The 6,297-nt window shown below is 41.8% G+C and overlaps 1 protein-coding gene across 1 annotated transcript in view; it reads right to left on the bottom strand.

Moving 5' to 3' along the window:
* RAD54L2 (RAD54 like 2) overlaps positions 1–6,297 on the bottom strand; it is an 89,122-nt gene that overhangs the window by 69,934 nt on the left and 12,891 nt on the right. The gene's annotated exons all lie outside the window — the stretch shown is intronic.

Genomic DNA, 6,297 nt, shown 5'->3' with positions numbered 1-6,297 from the left:
GGAATGCAACAGAAGGACATAAGGCTATTCTCTGCTCGGTAGCCTGTGCTCAACAAGGGGACTATTCCTGGGAAAGGCCAGTCAGCTGCCCAGGAAACTGATGGTACTGCTGCCTCAAAGCCTCCTTTCTTTGGGACTTCCCTGGTGGCACAGTGGTTAAGAATCCGCCTGCCAATGCAGGGAACACGGGTTCGAGTCCTGGTCCAGGAAGATCTCACATGCCGTGGAGCAACTAAGCCAGTGCACCACAACTACTGAGCCTGCGCTCTAGTGCCCGCGAGCAACAACTACTGAGCTCACGTGCCACAACTACTGAAGCCCCCGTGCCTAGAGCCCGTGCTCCGCAATGAGAAGCCACCGCAATGAGAAGCCTGTGCACTGCAATGAAGAGTAGCCCCCGCTCACTGCAACTAGAGAAAGCCCAAGTGCAGCAATGAAGACCCACAGCAGCCAAAAAAAAAAAGCCTCCTTTCCTTAAAAACAAGGGAAGGGGGGCCCATGGGCACTGGTGTTAAGCAACCCTATAGACAAAAGGTCTGAATCTCAACAGAAAAGAATCTGAGACCGAGGAGGCTCAATCTTTACACATGTTCATGAAGCTCAATCCTGGCAACTTATGTAGGCTTCCCAAAGCATCTGAGACTGGCAATCAGACTGTGCTGTACAGGACTGAAAAGTCCTCTTTGTTCTCATCTCTAGACACTGCCTTCAGGTGTTCCACACCCTCCATTATCATCAATAAAATGGGAAGAAATAAAGCTTCCCACTGGACTTCCCTGGTGGTCCAGTGGTTAAGACTCCACACTCCCAATGCAGGGAGCCCCGGGTTTCATCCCGGGTCAGGGAACTAGATCCTGCACGCCTCAACTAAAAAGATCCCTCATGCCACAACTAAAGATCCTGCGTGCCAACAACGAAGATCCGGTGCAGCCAAATAAACAAATATTAAAAAAAAAAAGCTTCCCTCATTTAGATTTGTAAAAAGGAATCAAACACATGATCCTCATGTGTTTCTTAATAGCATCCTATTATAAACATACAAATAACATATACTACATGCTCCCACAAAGCTGTGACTGTACCCTTTAAATTCTTTTTTCTCCCTATTATAACATTACATCTGGCCTAGTTTCTTCAACAGGCTATATCTGGTTTACTCAAGAAGCCATATATATCTATGATTTACTGAATCCTAATAAAATTAATTAGCCTCTTTTTTAGAGGATTAAAGGGCAGACACCAAGAGCCCCACTTATACTTCTGAGGTAATCCCTCTATTTCTAAGTCCTTACTCTATATTTGGTTAGGCATCCTAGATAACAAATCAGTATCTTCAGTTACATATAAAGGAGGACCCCAAATCGACTGCATTCTGCTAATTGGGGCCCACACCAAAGTGGGCATTTGTAGTTTTCCTGTGTAACGCAGACAGACAAATTGCTTCACTGCTTTGGGGAAGATACTCCTGACCTGTGGTAAGAACCTGAGTTCTTACCGGGTCCTGGTAGCAGTTTCAACCACTTCAGAAGGCTTGTATCTATATAACGCATTAACACTGGGATAAAGATGCTATAGCCAGTGGACAAACTCTGAAAAGCCCATCAGTAGCTGAATCAATTATTTAATTTTGCTTTCCAAAAGTTGTCTCCCTCTGAGCTGACTCTAAACAACAGGAAGTAACTGATTTTTAAGGAAGATTTGAAAATAACCATAGCATGTCTAAAGAATTATGTGAACAGAACTTCAGCAAAGAAAAAGGGATCATGATTTGTAGAGGACAAGCTGATACTCTGCCACCATAACTAATCCTCCCATATCTGGGCCTTTTCCAATGTCAGGGAAAGTCAATACTTTCATTATGTGCAGACTTAACAATAAGTTAAAACTCACTAAAGATACTACTGAATGCTTACACACAGAAAAGAGTTTAAAAGGAATAAACGCTTCTCAGTGAAGTGATGAAGCAAATGCCATGGTATTCTACATTCGAACTGCTGACTCTGGTGATTTTTGATAAACACAAGGGGGCAGGGGAGTGGTGATGTGTAAAAACCATGACTTAGAAATCAAGAAGTTCTTTTACTAAAATGCATATTCTCTGTACCCTAACATAGAGAGGCTCTGAGATCTTGAATCAGGCTGTTCTATAAAGCTTCAGAGAAAGAACAGAAGAGATGATGACTGAGAACCAACAGTTGGAAAGCACATACACCATATGAAACCAAATCCATTACCTAAGGATTCAGCCTCCTAGCCAGGGTACTAGCCAACAAAGAATAGTGAACAGCAATAGAAGTCCAATTTAAAACAGGAGAAAGAGGACTTCCCTGGTGGTCCAGTGGGTAAGACTGCACTCCCAATATAGGGGGCCTAGGTTCGATCCCTGGTCAGGGGACTAGATCCTGCATGAGTACTCCAATTAAGAGCCTGCATGCTACAACTAAAAAGATCCCACGTGCTGCAACTAAAAGATGCCACATGCTGCAACGAAGATCCCGTGTGCCACAACTAAGACCCAGCACAGCCTAAATAAATAAATAAATAAAATTTTTTTAAGAAAGGGAGAAAAAAGATGGTTCCACAAAGATAGTTCTAATACATTCAAGTACTAAAATCAGAAAAACCTTTTTAATAACAGGTTACATCCCTCATGTCAGAAATTGACCGTTATCTACTCTATTAAAATTGACAAAACAGCTCACCAAGAAGAAAGTTTGGTGGTCTCTAGAATGTCTCTTTCTAGAGAGTGATACCTCCAAAACTTCTGCTCAGCTGAACAAAAACGTATTAAACAACTACCATCTACTGGGGACACAAAGATAAAGAGCAAACACAGGTCAGGTCAGATCAAGCATTAAGAGGAATGAGGCCCAAAGCGAGTTTTGAAAAAAGAGTTGGACACAGTTAGGCAATGGCAGGGTGGGTGGGGGGGTGGGAAGTGGGGTAGGGGATAGAGGGGACAAGATAATGGAGATGAATAGAGAAGAGGAGGGAAGAGTTCAAAGACAGGGAACTCTATGAACAATAATTGAGAGACAAGAAAGAGCAGAATGTGAAATTAAACAAATCCAAGAAGGGTGTGTTACTAGAGCATAAAGTAGGGAGTATGGGGGAAGAGTAGAAAATAAACCTGGAAAAGCAACAGGGCAAAGGTCACGGAGCACCCTGAATATGTTAAGGAGATTGGCTATTATCCTACAAGGAAGATCAAAATAACATGATAAGCTCTGTCTTTTTTTTTTTTTGCGGTATGCGGGCCTCTCACTGTTGTGGCCTCTTCCCATTGCGGAGCACAGGCTCCGGACGCGCAGGCTCAGAGGCCATGGCTCACGGGCCCAGCCGCTCCGCGGCATGTGGGATCTTCCCGGACCAGGGTACGAACCCGTGTCCCCTGCATCGGCAGGCAGACTCTCAACCACTGCACCACCAGGGAAGCCCGAGCTCTGTCCTTTATAAAGATCACTCTGTACCATAGAATGTTATAGAATATAAAAGCATAGGTATATGCAGTTTCAAACTGAAATCCCAACTCATTTTTTCAGTGTGACCTTAGGCAAGTCAATCTCTCTGGGCCACAGATTCCTCACCTGTAAAGTGGAGGTACCCCTTACCTTCAAGGATTATTAAGAGAATGAGGTGGTGAAAGAATATAATATAAATGTAAATTGTACTGTGAAATTACACAGTTCAGTATTTAGCACATTGTAAGTATTCAAAACATGGTCTGGAAGAAATATTTGCTGGAAGAAATTGTAAGATGGAATAAGAGAAGACAGGAAATAGCCAGTAAAAAAGCCAGAGGAAAGGCCAGATTTGAGAACTATTTAGGAGGTAAAATAAACAGGGCTAGTGGGGTACTATTCTTCAGGTGAAAAAGACACATAAGACTTCTCTTCCAGGTTTCCCTAACCAGGGCCTATGGTGCTGCTGTCACTTCCTCCTCAGACACCAACCCAGACTGGAGACCAGATGCTACAATATAGCCCAGTTTTTACTATCAGCACTGCTGAAGAGGCAACAAGTATATCATGGAGTGGGAACTCTTAGATGTCAAGAGAGACCCTAGTTAATGGTGCCATTTAACCAGAGCAAATTTACCTCTTCCTCATTTGGGGTAATGACATCTATACTTCAGGTGCTGCAAGTATTCATGCAGCATATAAACCAGTAACATAATAAGGACTCAATAACTTAACACAACACAAACAAATCCTATGTAGATGTGAAGCTTATTTTACAGTGTCTCTCATGAAAACACTATAGCCTTATCACAGCTCCAGCCCACCTGGAAGCCCTGGTAGCTGAAATTGTACAATACACATCAGTGTGTTGGTTATCATACAGGCAACCAATGTCCCATTTAGGGAGAGCCTATTTTTATTTCTAAAATGTGTGTAACATCTTCCACCATAATATGTGCTATCTGGTTTCTAAACAAATAAAACTGGTTTCAGAGAGCTCATCTCTGGAAATAGCAGCTGGGATACTGTAGTTTTACCCAAAAGTTAAGTAAAAATTGGCCCCAAGCCCAGAAAACAGGCATTCCTCCCAGACAAAACTGGATAAACCAAGTCTACAAACAATGAATGGATAAAATAGTAGGGAAGTAAAGACATGGAGAGAGCTAGAATAACCCACACCAAAAGGCCAACCCATAGCTCAAGAAGGGAACCAAGGAAGGCTTTAGAATGTACCAGTTCTGAAGCAGTCAGGTGAGGCAAAAGTTACCAAGTGTAAGACACCAAAGTTACTAAATGAAAAGTATCTGGAACATAGATATTCTCCCTGCTATGCCAAAGGTAAGATTTATGTAAGCAGTATGAACTAAATGCTCTATTCAGATTAAGATTCAAGATTCCTTATGAGAGGTTAGGCAGCTGGAGAGATATAACCTGGGGAAGGAAGAATATCAATGGAGACAAAATTCAAACACAGTAAATGTGAAAAAGAGTTTCCACTTCAACAGGCTAATTTATTGATGCTGCTATTGTTTCACACATTTGATTTCTTATAAGGAATGTACAGATTATACATGTCACAAGGTATTACTTGCTACTTTCACTTATGAAATATTAACAGAAATGAGTCTTCAAAGGAGAAAAACTTGCCCAAATGCCCTTGACATGGAACTGTTCTTTAAGATGCTGCCAGAGCACATGGTTTTGATTAAAAACAAAACAAACAACAAAAAAAAACCCCAAAAGCCGTCCTCTAAACATCTAAAATGTTTTTTTTTTTAAACATTTAATCTGAAATATCAACTGCAGAGTCAGTAGATGAAGGGCAAGTCTAACATGGCCCAGCTGACAGATGAGACCAGGTCACAAGTCTCTGATAGAGGAATCTGTACTGAGAGCACCGATTGGGTCAATCAGTGAATTCTAATTTGCCCTAACCAGAGCTTGCAAGACAGACCTGGTGAGGTTCATGAAAAAATCTATTAATATATGAAACAGATGGCTCTGCCAAAGAGGTTTCTGACCTATTAGAGGAAAAGTCTTTCTGAGAACATAAAATAGATACAGTAGAACAAATTTCAGGGAAAGATTTTCAAGACCATTTTTACAATATAATGTTGTATAAAAAGTGCAAAAAACTTATAAATATTTAGATCCCAATTTAAAAAATAGAATTACACATGTGCAAGTATTTATATATGCATAGGGGAAAAAAAAGACAAGAAAGAAATGCACCAAAAGGTTAACCATTTTTATCTGAGTGACAGTTTTACCAAAAAACTTATTACTTTCTTCTTTATTCTTTTGTTTTACAGTAATAGATAGAACTTTACAACTGTAAAATCAGTATCTTTATACATGTATTCTCAAACCATCAGTGAACAAATCCTGTTTGACCTCATCCCCCTCCTGAGCTGCATCATATTTTTCAGGCTGTGACTGCTTTTATCCATAGCCACATCCAGTGACCAACAGGGCAAGCTCTCACACTGCCAACAAAAGTTCACTGGGTGTCTATTACAAGGACCCCGTCTCAGCCAGGGCTCACATGAGGGCCTAAAGCAGCACATAAAAAAGATCATCAGGGCTTCCCTGGTGGCGAGTGGTTGAGAGTCCGCCTGCCGATGCAGGGGACATGGGTTCATGCCCTGGTCCGGGAAGATCCCACATGCTGCGGAGCAGCTGGGCCCGTGAGCCATGGCCACTGAGTCTGCGCGTCCGGAGCCTGTGCTCCGCAACGGGAGAGGTCACAACAGTGACAGGCCCGCGTACCACAAAAAAAAAAAAAAAATTTAACCGCCAAATTTTTTATAAAACTTTAAAACTGGAAATTAGGTAC

Source organism: Lipotes vexillifer, unplaced genomic scaffold (genome assembly GCF_000442215.2).
Source record: "Lipotes vexillifer unplaced genomic scaffold, Lipotes_vexillifer_v1.1 scaffold500, whole genome shotgun sequence".
NCBI lineage: Eukaryota > Metazoa > Chordata > Mammalia > Artiodactyla > Lipotidae > Lipotes > Lipotes vexillifer.
The sequence above is the reverse complement of the archived record's forward strand: the minus strand, read 5'-3'. Positions and strand labels throughout refer to the sequence as shown.